This window comes from Rhinolophus hipposideros (genome assembly GCF_964194185.1).
Source record: "Rhinolophus hipposideros genome assembly, chromosome: 1".
NCBI lineage: Eukaryota > Metazoa > Chordata > Mammalia > Chiroptera > Rhinolophidae > Rhinolophus > Rhinolophus hipposideros.
The window spans coordinates 4605521-4620143 of NC_138047.1; the positions used below are offsets into that span (position 1 = coordinate 4605521).

At 45.6% G+C, this 14623-nt stretch overlaps 1 protein-coding gene across 3 annotated transcripts in view; it reads right to left on the reverse strand.

Moving 5' to 3' along the window:
- Nucleotides 1-14623, reverse strand: part of CAMK1D (calcium/calmodulin dependent protein kinase ID) — a 425678-nt gene that overhangs the window by 311842 nt on the left and 99213 nt on the right. The gene's annotated exons all lie outside the window — the stretch shown is intronic.

The window sequence follows — 14623 nt, forward strand, 5'->3', positions numbered from 1 at the left end:
GTGTTTGAAGCGAGGGGGAGTCTTTTGAGGGAGATTAGTGGCAGTGTGTCTTTTACTGTAATAATTTTTTTAATTTAAACATTTACCATATTTTTATCAAACCTCATATACATGCATACACCCACATATACACATACACATGCACACACATGTACACACATGCACACACGTGCATGCACACACACAAATACACTGAATGGGCAACTGTGCAGCACTGAGGCAGCTATGCCAAGGAGCAGAGTGTGGAGATGCCAACATTATGAAAGCACATTGAGCCAGCAAAGCCAATACCCTCTTGCAGGAAAGATGAGCTCCAAAGGAGAAAAGGATGGACCTGGCAAATGAACAGTCCTCACGGGACCTCAGGCGCACAGATCTGTAGGTGGTGGCCAGGCATCGAGTTCTCCTTCACACTGCCCTCTGAATCACCCCTTCTCATCCCTCCTGCCAGCAGCAGGGTCAGGCAGGATGGCCTCCTGGAACGTGAGCTGCCACAGTTTGGGAGCGAGGCCAAGTGTACCAGTTAAGAGCAAGTGCTCTGGTGTCAACCTGCTCGGGTCAAAGCCTGCTCTGCCTCTGCCTCAACGGGACCTCAGGCAAGCTATGGAGCTTCTCCATTTCCACCTCCTCCTCTGTAAAATGTGGTAAAGACAGCTCCCACACTGTGTGTGAGTACAATGCGATTCCCCACATGTGCTTAGCACAGGACCCACCCAGCGAAGGCTGGGTTCCGTTTCCCAGGCCCTGCCTGACCTCCACTAAGCCAGGGAACAGACACGACTCTACCTGCACCCAAATTCTCTTATGAGTAAACTGAGCGCAGGTCAGTGAGCACCAATGTCCCTTCCGCTTTCACAATGCATTACCCTCTGATCTTCCATCTGCTACAACGTGCCCCCCTTCTCCCTTTTGGAGTGTCCGTCCTTCAGCCCAGCCTTTCTCCCACGAGTCTCATCCACCACTGTCAGAGGAACCTTCCTAAAACCTGTGTCACCACAGCGTTACTCTACGCTGCACCCCCTTCCCTGACAGTCCAAGCTCCCCACAAAGCCTCTGCGTTTCACAGGCCAGTCCTCCCTCCATCTTGCTTACTCCACACTCATGCCTGTCTCTGAGTCTCGACCTACTCAAGCTGCTTCCCTGATATCCACTGGGGGTCTTGGAACATATCCCCCATGGATAAGGGGGGACTACTATACTTCACTGCTAAGTCCCTCACAAAGAATCCATATCTTGGTGTCTTCTAAAGGAAAGACTGACTAGATGACAATTGGCAGAATGTGCCTCCCAAGCCACTTTGGACAGGTAACTCTCTCTAAATGGAGGTCCGGAAGGTAACGTAACGTGCCCATAGTCACAATGCAAACGGTGGTGCCGGCCTTCAAAGCCTGGTCTTTGCTGCTTTGTACTGAATATATTCTCAGTCACTAATACGGCAGGTCTCCACACTAGCAGTGACAGCAAGGACTCCTCCAATCCCACAGGGAAAAGGCTCCCGCAGCTGGTGGCCTGTCCCAGCCAGACTGGATTCCCACTGGGCGAGGCTGGGCCTCTGCCTCTGTCCTCAATGAAGTCAAAAAGCAAGAGAGTCCGGGTCCACACAGGTGCACAGTGAGTGATTCTGCTCCAGCAGAGAAGGCAGGTAGTCACGCAGCGTTCTTCTCCCTCTCAGGTCTCCATGGAGCCAAACACCACACCCTCTCTGAGCATCCTGACGTTGCCACGGTCTCACTAATGACCCGAGGACGGTGCCTACTCCTGTAATTCCTTCTCCTCAAACAGACCACGGACAGTGTCGGTCTGTCCTGGAGTGTCTGGTGAGGGTTCTGGAACTGTATGCAAGGCTTTGGCAAGGACACCCTGTTAGATAACGGGGCTGTTATCGCCCATCAGTGCCCCCTGAAAGTTTCCTCAAAACCAAGCAGCTAAAGGGCAGACAGCCCGCCTGCTATTCTAGGTTCTATTCTCCTGGGTCTGCTCTAAGGTGAACCTGCCCACCCCAATTTCAAACCTACCTATTGTAGAAGGTGGAAAAATCACCGTTCTTTGGTGTTCCAGCCAAATCCTATCATAAAACCCCATGTGTGTGACCCCCTAGGCAGAGTGAGAGACTCAGATTTGGGGTAAAATCAATGCTAATGCCTCAGGGCAAGCTACATGAAAGTGTTCATTTGTGCTTTCAGCTCTGACGTGTCTTTCTTTTTTCATCTTTTTTTTTCAGAAGCACCTGGAAGGTAAGAAAATCATGAAATATGCATGCAGATATGGATTGTGGGCAGCAAAGATAAAGTAGAATGGTTCTTACCAGATTGAGAAAAGAGGTATAGTCTCCTAGCAATGAAACAAGACGCAGAGCCATCCATCTGTTTAGCCAAGGTCACCCTAAGTAACCTCATCAGTTCAGCTCTAAGTACTAAGATTGATAAAAAGACACTTACCCTATCCCTTTTCCATCTCTCTTACAGCTAGCCTATTAATCAACACATAACATAAATGATAATAAAGCACGATGTTTGATATGGATGCGAAACAGAGATGCTGATGTAGAAGCCAAGAAAGTAGACTTCGGGTATGACCCAAGGCAAGTCATTTACAATCAATGCCTTAATTTATACACTGCTAAAATTGTGCATGATGACCCAGCAATAACACTTTTGGGTATCTAGCCAAAGAAAATAAAAACACTAATTCAAAAAGATATATGCACCCCTATGTTCACTGCAGCATTATTTACAATAGCCAAGATATGGAAGCAACCTAAGTGTCTGTCAATAGACGAATGGATAAACAAGAGGTAGTACATATATACGATGGAATATTACTCGGCCATAAAAAAGAATGCAATCTTGCCATTTGTGATATGGATGGACCCAGGTAGAGGGTATTATGCTAGGTGAAATATGTCAGAGAAGGACAAATACCATATGATTTGTCTTATATGTGGAATCTAAAAAACAAAACAAAACAGAAACAGATTGATGAAATAAAATGATGGTTGTCAGAGGGGAGCGGGGTAGGAAATTGGGCAAAAAAGGGTGAAGGGCAATAATAAGTATAAATTTCTAGTTTTAAAATCAATAAGTCATAGGGATGTAAAGCATAGCATAAGGAATATCATCAATAATATCGTAATCACCTTGTACGGTGTCAGACGGGTATTAGATTTATCATGGTGATCACTTCGTTAGGTATATAAATGGTGAGTAACTATGCTACACACCGGAAATGAATATAATATTGCATATTAACTATATTTTAATTCAAAAGGAAAAAGAAAAATCAGATAAAATTATAAAATTGTTGATGAATATCTGCTACCTAAATTGTACTGTGAAAACTCATCTTCCCTACCACTCCCGACCACCCATCTCCAATCTGGAAGCCAGAATCTACTCTGTTTCATCCCCATTCACCCAGCAGCTGTCTCCCAACCTCTCTCTGAAAACATCCGGTAATGGAAATTAACTCAACGCTTCCTGATGTGTTCCTGGATTTCTCCAGAATCCAGGTTTCATACAAATTGGAAACGGCACATCGTGGATATGGAATTTATCTTAGGCAAAGAGTTCCTGGGTACTTCTCTTTGTTACCAAACACACCTATCCTGGCCTAAGGCCTTCTCGTCCTGGATAACCCGGAAGTCGTCTCCTCCTTTGTTCTGCTGATACCAGGTGCTCACTTTAAGATCTTGGCCACAGGACAAATCAGCTCCTCCAGTCTGGCTCAGGTATAGCCTCGGAACTCAGGTCGAGGGATCCCGGTCATCACAACAGTCTCCATTGCTTTGAGTTCTAAGCATTCTCACATTCTTCTCTTATCCCTGTTTTCCCTTTCCTTCCACCCTTCCCCACCCGCTTAAATAAATATATTCCCACCTCATCCTTCATCTTGTGCTCCAGCCTAGATACCTTCTAGTCTAATGACCTAATTCGCACTTTCTTGCCTCTTCCTACGCTTTAGTTCAGTCAATTTTCATAAACCAGGCTTTTGTGAAATTACAGTGTACTTTTCAACCCCAGTCATTTGGGAAACAGATATGAAAATTTAAATAAACCTTATTAGAGTTTGAATAACTGCATTTCATAATTTTAAACTATGTTTACTTCAGGTCTGGATATATGGGAGCATTCCAAATCTGAAAGCTAATAGAATTTAAGTCCATAACAACCATAAAAAGAAATTCAACTTGTTTTTAAAGATTATGAATGGACTGTTTGTATTGTATTTATAGCTAAAGTTTGTTACTGTAGCAGAGACTGCTAGCTCTTCTCCATTGGCTATCTCTCTCTCTGGGGCGAAAGCCCCTGCTTTCCAGCTGGACCCATACAACTCAGAATGGACACTCTATTTCCCACCCTCCCTTACAGTTAGGCATGAGCATCTAAGTTCGAGCCAGTTCACACGTGCCCTTTGCCCCTTTTTCTCTGGGCTATGGGTGCTTCCATTTCACACCAAGAAATCAAGGCCACACAGGCAGGGTATCAAGCGAGAAGAAGCCTGGGTCGCTGCCATCACAAAGAACTACACCAGCCTTGGACCACTTATCAGGACTTGTACAAGACAGAAACAGTCCCACCCTGTTTTACTCAGTTACCTGTAATTTTCTGTGACTTGCAGTCAATTTCATCCTGAATAATAGAGTCATTAAAGAGTCTCCAGTTTTCAAACTGAACATGAACTTCATAAAGTCAATAACAATGAAGGTAATTTACTAAGACCCTTGTCCACATCCTTTGCAGAACAAAGGAACATATAAGAAAACACACATATTTAAAAGAACATTTAAGGAAAAAGAATTTTTTCCTATAGCAAGTGAATATAATCCAGTTTGTTTAATATTTCGCATCACTAAATCCTTGACAAACAACAATAAACGTCTTGTATATTCTTGTTTTCTGTATTCTAATTGTGTAACATATTGGGGTATTTCATCCTTTCAAAATTGACTACATGTTTTGCGGAGGACACAAAACCTTCCATGAGCAATACACCCAAATGAACCCTTCCGGCAGTCTTCATTTCCTGGACTGCTAAACATTTTATATCCTTAACTGGAAAAAAAGTCTCCTATTTAAAAAATTAAGATAACTTTTAAAAACTGGAAAAAACTGGTCCATATAAAGGGAAGTGCCTTGTATCACTGGAAAAGGCATATCATTGTTCAAACTAATTTGAAATATTCCTTGATGATATTTAGCTCATTCTAAGCAGTCACTAAAATTGATGTCATTGTTACGTCCTGCGTTATTATAAGGTCATGTGTATATATGGCAGTTAGAAGAAATACATATTTGTCTGCACCTGGGAAGTTTTTAGGCAATAAAAAAGTGGAAGGCATTTTTCTTTTTCATAAATGGCATGAGATTTAACTGGGGCAGCAAGTCACAAGAGTGAAAAAAATGTGCTTGCTTTGGAATTAACCAGAATCTAAGTTTTCAGCCCACAAGTTCACAGTTTACATTTTTTTTTGTAATTGAAGGATTCTGACAGTTGTGCTTTTCATTGTAAAAGAAGATTTTCACCCAAAATAGAAATTCCACCTCTAACCCCCAGTACACTTCAGTACTTGCTCGAGCCACTCTTACCCCACTGATTTCTACTTTACATTCAGAATCCCTTTTATTACTAGATCTCAAATTCAAAACAATGAGACAGTCAGCTCTTTAATTAACCACACCAATGAAGGTGACAAGTGACAAGAAAATCCAAAACCACAGTGAATACAAAAATATCAGGCTTTGACACACTAGGTGGAATTGTGGAGGTGGGGGTGGACAGCAACGAGGCAGCAGGTCTTCCTTTCCGCATATGACTTTCTAATATTGTCTGTGTGTGTGTGTGTGTAAAACTGTTAAAAATTAGCAAGCATTTCCTAAGCACACACCAGCTGAGAAGTAAAAATGGCTCAGAAGTAAGCTGCATGCCAAAAATATACAAAGTGAAGCTAGGCTGGGATTCAACATTTTCCATAGATAATCCACCCTAGATAATCTGGTTCTATAACTGAATTTAAGCTGCTTCTTGTATTTACCTTCATCTGATGTAGTCCCATGAATAGCTAGGATTTTTCTTGTTGGTACTGGCATGACATGACACCTGCCGGTCCTGAGACACACCGTCTTGCTCTGCAATTCACATCTTCCCCTTAGAGACCATTGGCAGGGCCAGCATTTCCCCGTCCACAAGCATTGTGCTAAAGAGATGTTCATGACGTGAACTCGAGCCTGAAGACCAGAGACAACTCTTCTAATATTCCTTCAGTTACGTTCACACAGGATTTCCCTTCACCATCCCCAAACTGCAACTCCCACACCTGAAAACATCATGCATGTCCATTTGTCCTTCTGAAGCTCAGGTGAGGGGAGAGCTTCCACCAGAAAACAAGTGTGACCTCACGGTAGCAGTTAATCTTCAATTCACTGACCCAACCCCACACAAAATGAATGGTAGGTTGGTGTCACAGGCTTTGCTCTAGGCTAAAAGACACAATTAAGTTTTCCTCCACAAGAAATCGAATGTGCTTCTGAATTACTCTATGTTGGTGGTGGTGTCTTCAATCTGCTTCTGCATTCTTTCTTTGAGAGTAATTTCTCCACCACCAAAGAAACAAAATCCACACCACTTACAAAAATGTAATTCCAATGGAAAATTCATTTTCAACAACCACACCACAACTGGTTTGGGTCTGAGCTGTCAGACACTTAAAAACAAAGATGTGAGATTCTTCCAGAACCCAGCCTCGTTGGCTCAAGCATGCAAATCATAACTGCCCTATAAATGTGTTTACTTCCCTCCACCTGACCCTCAAGCAAACTTTATTTGCTCAGGTAGGTGCTCAGCATACTTGCCAAATGTCCCAGAAAAATCAAGACTTTTCTCCAACATTCCAAAGATGTGTCTTGTCACTTTTTATAGGAAATGTAACTAATGGAGTCTCCATGAATCAGACAGTGTCGTGTTACGGAGAGTGCATTGGACCAGGTCAAGCTTGGCTTCTCGGAGACCTGACAATCAGAACACGCCTTCTGTTACAACTTAAACTGGGTCCTTTAAAATTCCTATGTTGATGTCCCAACCCCCAGTACTTCAGAATGTAACCTCTTTTGGAGACAGGGTCTTAATCAAGTTAAAGTGAGGTCGTTAAAGTGAGCCCTAATCCAACATGACTGGTGTTTGTATAAAAAAGGGGACATTCGGGCAGAGACACACGAGGAGGGAAGACGATGTGAAGTGACCCAGGGAGAAGACAGCCATCTCAAGCCAAGGACAGCAGCCTCAGGAGAAACCCACCCTGCTGGCACCTTGATTTGGGACTTCCAGCCTCCAAAATGTTGACAAAACAAATCTCTGTTACTGAAGCTGATGTAGGTGATGTTGGATCTGCCGGCAGTTTCTGAGCGTGGGCCGGGATCGTGTCTCGTGAAGCCGAAGAATGCACACACGGACCAGGGAGAGGCAAAGAGTTTTAAAAAGAGGATAGTTTAGTAGAGGCAGGAGAAGAGGTTGCAGCTCCCGAGCAGGCGGGGGTCTGTGACTGAGGCGAATGGGAGGTGCCCCATGACTGAGGTAAAAGCTCTTACTTTTACGCCTTCTCTTTGTCTGTTTGGGGAAGGGGAGCTGTTTAAAGAAGGGAACTTGTTTGAAGAAAGGAACTGGTGCCCTCTAATGAAATTCGTCTACCAGGTTTGTTCTGCTTGCCCATCCTAAAGGAATCAGCAAAGTAACTCTCTCTTATCTATCAGATCTGCTCCGTTTGTCAGGCCAAAATGAATTGTATGATTAACCTCAAGGCCTTGTTACATTATGTCCTGGAGCGAAGGAGTGATTTCAAAACCTGAAGTTTTAGGATATGACTGTCTCCGTTTATTCCACCAGGGACCTCCCTGTCTACCTAGGGACATGCTAGCTAACCTGTATCAAAGCCACTGCGTTTGTGGTCTTTCATCGTGACAGTCCTTATAAACTGAAATACTTTCTGTTCCAAAATGACCTTATACTCTATACCCAAACTACAACTTACTAACGGGAACATCAAGCAAAGTGAGCCCCTGCGGTCAACAATGAGGTCACAAACTCTCGTTCCTTCTTTGTCATCCCAGAACTAGCTTTAAACCCACAGACTGGGATGCGAGGGGTGCCCCTCTCCTTGGCTGGGCTTGGAAAGCAGATGGAATAAACCACCTACACTGAGATGAACTCAGACAACTTCCGTGTGGATGTCACTGAGAGCAGTGAGGGAGGGGAAGTTCAGGTGAGAGCAGTGCAGAGCTGTGAAAGGAGCTCTGGGTGGAGAGCGTAGGCCAGTTCAGCGAGCTCCTAGTCCTGGCTTTGCCACCAACGAGCGAGGCAGTCAGAAATGAGTGTTTTCACCAGTGACTTGAGCATAAAGGGGATTCAGAGTACACTGGTTCAGGGGTCCCTTACCTGTCGTCCACAAATTTATTGCAGGCAGTCAGCGAACTCCTGAAATTGTCTGCAAAATTTCAGGGGTGTGTGCACACGTGCATTTTTCTTGTGAAAAGATACACAGCTTAAAGAAGATGTTTTAGAGCATGTAAAAAAGCGTAAGGGCTTACACCAGGAATTTTGGAAGGTTCCTTCCTGCCCTAATACGTTGTAAGGTGGGTACGCTGTGGGTGCTACCACAGCTTTGCCAGGGCCACAATGCACACCCCAAAGGCGCCCCTCCAGACGTCAGCCTGGGCTCCTCAACCCTAACAGAATCACTTTGCTGGCCCCGCTGCCACTTGCTTCTAGGAAATATCAGCAAGATCTGTTCTCAGGATAGCCCGAGGGACAGACTGAAGACTGCACAAGGGTTGTTTACAGAATTGTGTCATGAAAGGATTTGCCTAGATGTGTCAATAAACACATCACAATGCCCTATTATTAACAAGAATGTATAAAGCAAGCGTTCAAGGGTTTCATCCATTAATAAAACCACATTGAACCTGCTAAAGCTGGTCCTCCGAGAAGCACAGAACTGGAGCTATGGAAGCTGCAAATCTGGGATCAGCCAGAGACGGGTGGAAGTGGGACTGTAAAACCACCTCAGGAGGATGAAGCATCTGGGGCCAACTGCAGAGATAGGAGCAGCCGGGACCTCCTGTCTGTGCTGGGCCGCTGACACCTGCCAGGTAGTCACGATGGGAGCCCACAATGGGGCGGGGGCGGGGACAGGCAGCCAGCTCCCTGCATCAGGAGGGCCCCTCTCGCCATATGGCCCTTGCACAACCATGATGGTTGTACATGACGGTGGCTGTGTGGGAGGTTTTGTTACTCCAGCTTCCTAGTGGGACCCACTGTGATGGTGGCCTAGGCTCTGCTACAAATCTCCCCACCTTGGAGAACAGCCCCAGATGGGGGACACAGGTCCCGGGGCCTTGTAGGCACGGACTCCACAGTCAATGCTGTCCCTTAATGGTCCTTCTCAAAAAGGCTATATATAAAATTAAAAAAATTAAACCTCCAGTTAAAAATGTATTAAACTGAAGATGATTGAGAATCATCTCTACAAGGCTCTTCTTAGTGATTTTTAACAATCAACAATGAGTGAGCGTCCTCTCTGTGCCGGGCTCTGTGTGAAATACCGTGTATTATCTCAGTGATTCGTCTCTTCGTGCCTTACAGCATGCCAGGTCGCACAGCTGGTAAGCAGCAGAACGGGGACTCCCTCAGGCCTGCTTCCCTCTGAAGCCAGAGCCCAGCGGCTACTCAGCCTGCGACAGTGGCCTCTGGGGACCTTTTATTCTGGTGCAATTTTCTGTTAGATGTAAGCATTTGCCTCTCCAGACTCAGAAAAAAATATACATCTCTTTATTTTTCCATCAACGTAAAGAGTAAGTTTAATGATCTTTCTTCCTGATGCTGCATGAATTTTATAATAAAACACAAGTTTACACATAAAAGTGTTCCTGACAAAAGCCGTATCACCTGATTTAACCTCTGCCCTTAGTTTGGTGGCTACTTCGTTCACCTTGACGAGCTAAATGAACCGCTATCAGTCAGACCAGAACAGCGCAGGCCAGACAGTCCCAGCACATGCTACCAAAGCCTGAGATTCTTCTGTCTTCCGATTTCCGATACACTGTCTTAATCTGTGCAGACGACTGTAACAGAATACAGCAGACTGGGTGGCTTATCAACAACAGAAATTTATTTCTCACAGTTCTGGAAGCTGGAAGTCCAAGATCAAGCTGGCAGCACATTCTGTGTCTGGAGAGACCACTTACTGGTTCACAGATGGCAGACTTCTCGCTGTGACCTCATACGGCAGAAGGGCCCTAATCCCATTCATGAGGGCTCCACCCTCATCACCTCCTAAAGACCCCAACTACTAATACTATCATCACCTTGGGAGTTAGGTCTTGACATGTGCATTTTAGGGGGACGCAAACTTTCAGTCAATAGTACACACACTCATACCCTCCAGTGACCCATAATTACAATCAAATGTGCTTGGGGTGGGATAATTCTGTGACAGGCATGGACATGAGCCATGGAAATCCAACTGTGGCCAACTCAATAAGGTATCAAATCCCCAATGTCTGCACAGCATTATTGGCCTTTTCCTTACGTAGACAATGAAGCAGGTGAGCCTGGCCTAACATCCTTATTCTAAGAGAGTAAAAACTGAGGGGCAGAGGGGCTGGCATTCTGATATTTGTCTTCAACACCGTCCTGTTTCTTTCTGCTGTCTAAAAACCTCTTCCCCTCTCTATCACTTCCCTGTCTTCAGGTTAAGCTGAGGCAGGCCCCCAAATTCCCTGTCCACACCACAGGAACGTAACAGCCCCGGGTGGCAGAAGAAGCTAGCAAGTCTGAGTGTCCCAGAGCCCTGCAAGCAGCTGGCTTTGATGACAGTTCCGAGGGCAGCACTGCTGTTTCACAATACTTATCACACACTAATTAATTTCAGGACAATGTCTCTTGAGCCTTAGGCAGGGAAGGGACAACCCTCCAGTGGTTTCCCGGGCCCAATTAAGACTTAACAGCAGAGGCCAGGGCTGTGCTGTACAGGGAGTGCTCCTGTCACTCAGGGGCGTGAAATATTGCACCCAGAAGAACCTGGACATGCTCCAGTATGTTGCTGGACTCGTCCTCTCCATGCCCTGGCCAGGTGTCACCAACACCTTTAGCACCCGGACTCACAAGTGTGGTTGCCCGTTCACAGCTGTCCCATGCTATACAGAGCAGGGAACATCGTGTCCGGCAACACGTCCCCCTGAAGGCTGGAATGCAGCTTCCAAGGTGTCTGAGCTCCTGGCAGCACACGGCTATCTGCAGAGCTGGCCTCCGCCTGTGAACAGCCGCCATGCCAGCGGTCAAGCTCAGGCGAGCGTATGTGTGAGCTCGAGATAATCGCTTGGAATGAGAGTGGTGGAGATTAAATGGAGGGTGTAAAAAGCATGAGCAGTCATAGACCCCAGTAACTACCAAGAAAGGGAAGTGTGGAAAGCATTCCATCCGTTTATGTCATGCAGACGGTCTATACTAAAAACATCTATTCTGATACCTGCATCATAGAAGAGTCATTGCTTACGTCATGGTCTGATAAGTTAAGATAACCCTTCATTTTGGAGCTTGGCATGAGACTCTAAAGATAAAGTCATGTTCATAGTATATTCACCAGGGCATATGGAAGAATCACCAGGTGAACGTACCCACCATCACATGCCTGATTTGGGCACCCACCTCTGGGACTTCAAGGAGCTTGGGAGGCCTCCATTCTCGGAGAGGAAAAAAATCTGCACCCTTTAAATAGTTAACATGGGAAACTACATCAGACTTGCAATTCCTGCATAAAACTAAGTTATTTCCAGGCCCTGCCACCTTAGAGTGAATGATGTCGTGAGAATTAGACAAGATGATGTCTGTGGAAGGAGGGGAGCACGGGAAAGAGATTTCCTGGGCTCTAGGAGAGGGTATTCTCAGGCTTGTGCTGACCAACAGGTCGCCCGATTGAGATTCTAAAATGCCCAGGTTGTTAAAACAAGACTGGAAGAGCCATGAACCCATAAGCTATGCTTATCACTTAACAAACCTAAATGAATAGGTATTTTTACACTTTCCATTTCAGATAATATTGATGTTTGCTGAATACTGCCAAGGGTCTGTGTAGGACACAGCATCCTTCTGTCAGAACAGAGAAAAATTTCAGTCTCACGGATTCTTCAGAATTCTCTGGAGCCTGATACCATCTTCTGAGAATAAGTCCCTTGTAGGACCCATCAGAAATGACTATAATTACCTGGTGCCTTCTTCTAGGATACACCTCATTACAACAGTGAGCTGAGGCTCGCTGCAGGCACCGAATGATTAGAAAGGGACTCCAGGACTGACTCAGAGTTGACTGAATAAAATCAAACCCAAGGTACAAATCAAGCAAAACAAAAACAAAAAGCTCCTTCTGCCACAAGGCAACTCCCAGGTCCACGTCAGTTGTTAGAAAACGGTCTGTGAAATAAGTCCTCAGATTGTCAGCCTGGTGAGTTGCTCAATCAGGTCACTCAATGTTATGCCGTTAGGCTGGCAGAAGAGCAGTTCATTTGAGGTAATCCATGTGTTCCTGAAAGGGTTGGTGCAAATCAAAATTTTCCACATAAAAGAGGAAACTTGTTAATTAAAACAACCTTGTAAAGAATCCTATTTTCATGTGAAAAAAAATAGCTCCTAATTTCTCCTTTTGCATAGGTTTAAATTTCTATGCCTTGAATTTTCTAAAAGCGGCGCCTCCATGGCTCTACTGTGACCCAATGTGACCCCACTCCCGTTACATAAAGACGAAACAGTGAGAGACCCCACATTCTACTGCTCTGCTCACTCATGGCCTGCTCGTGAAACCGTGTAATAGAAAAGGCGGCATTTTGGGTGGGCCACAAAGCACGATTTAACTTGGCAGATGATTGTATCCTCGGTCAGGGTTCTCCAGAGAAGCAGAACCAATTAATAAAGAGAATTGTTGTAAGAAAATGGCACACATGGTTGGAGGCTGACAAGTCCCAAGACCTGCAGGGAGAATCAGTAAGCTGAAGACCCAGGAGTAAGTTTCGGTCCGAAGGCCAGCAGGCTCCACACACAGGAAGAGCTGATGTTTTGACTTGAATCCAAAGACAGGAAAAAGTCAATGTCACAGTTCGAAGGCAGTCAGGCAGAAGGAATTCCCCCTTATTTGGGAGACAGTCAGCCTTTTGCTCTATGCAGGCCTTCAACTGACTGAATGAGGCCCATGCCACACTGGAGAGGGCAGTCTGCTTTACTCATTCTACTAATTTAAATGTTAATCTCATCCAAAAACATCCTCACAGAAGCACCCAGAATAATGTATGAGAAAACGTCTGGGCACCCAGTCAAGTTGATAACACAAAATTAACCATTACAATCGTGACGGCCTTTTTCTGCACAGGAGACTACAGGAGCAGGTGTCCAGGACCTCCATGAAGCTGAGGATCCCAGAGAGAACTTGGCCGGACGGCAGAGTTGCAGCCCAGCCATGGGACCCTGGGATGCGGAAACTACCTAGTATCAGGCCCTGTGGGCAATCTGGTAGCCAGAGCCCCAGAAGGACCTGCCTGGGCTTGAACTCTGTTCTACTGTGAATAGTGCCATTGTAAGAGGCAGTCACACATTCCTATTGCTATCCGATGTTAAACGCCAGCTAATCTGCAGTGGGGAGTGGGGATGAAATTTTGAGTAATTTCCTTCTGAAAGTTTCAACCTTCCCTTTTCTATGACCTTGTTTGGACTCATGGCTCCCTAAGAAAGTACTAACACTCTGTTCACAGATAAGAAACTGAACTATAGAGAGTTTGGGTAATGTGGCCTAGGCTCCCCAAACTGGCCGCACTATCTGCGTCCCCGCCTTCCCTCCCAGGATTCCTGCAGTGCTCACAGCTGCACGTGCCTTGACTGCCTCTAGCTCACATGGCTTCATCTGACCGGGCCACCCTGTCCTCCACCCGCAGAGGTGGCGGGCGGCAGCCAGGCCGAAGGTGGGGAAGGCTCTCCACCCAACCTGGTGGGTTCACTGCCTCAGGCCTTTCTTAACTTCATCCACTGGCTTCACCACAGTTCGCTGCCTGTCTCTCCTTACTCCCTCACGACAGGCAAAAGTGGGAGCACAAGCGGCTATAAAACCAGCACAGTAGTCTCAAGAAGTCCTCAGTCTTCCAGCAGCCACCCGGCCCAGGCGTCCTCAGGCCCCACCAGTCTTTCAGGCCCCGGGACAACTAGAGGCAGCCACGATCCTCATCCCCAGCCTTCTGCCCTTCTGTTGCCTTCTTTCAGCTCACTCACTCACCACAATAATCTGCTTCAGCCATATTTGCTAAAAATACACTTCACTTCTCTGCTACACTTACTAATGCATTCTATTTCAGGTCTGTTTGCATTCTTACTTAGAAATGCCCATACGGGTAGCAGTGAAAGCATGCAGAATGTTATAGCATTTCCTTCAGGTAGGTTCCTCTCTGCTCTGTTGTGCTCAGCACAGAAATCTGAAAAGCAAATCTTTCCAAGCTGGATGGTAATTGGTGATAAAAAAGAAAAAGGTTGAGGCTGGAGAAGAAAGCAAGAAGCCAATCAGGAAACAGATTTAGTTGGGCATACCGTGGAACTCCAAGTT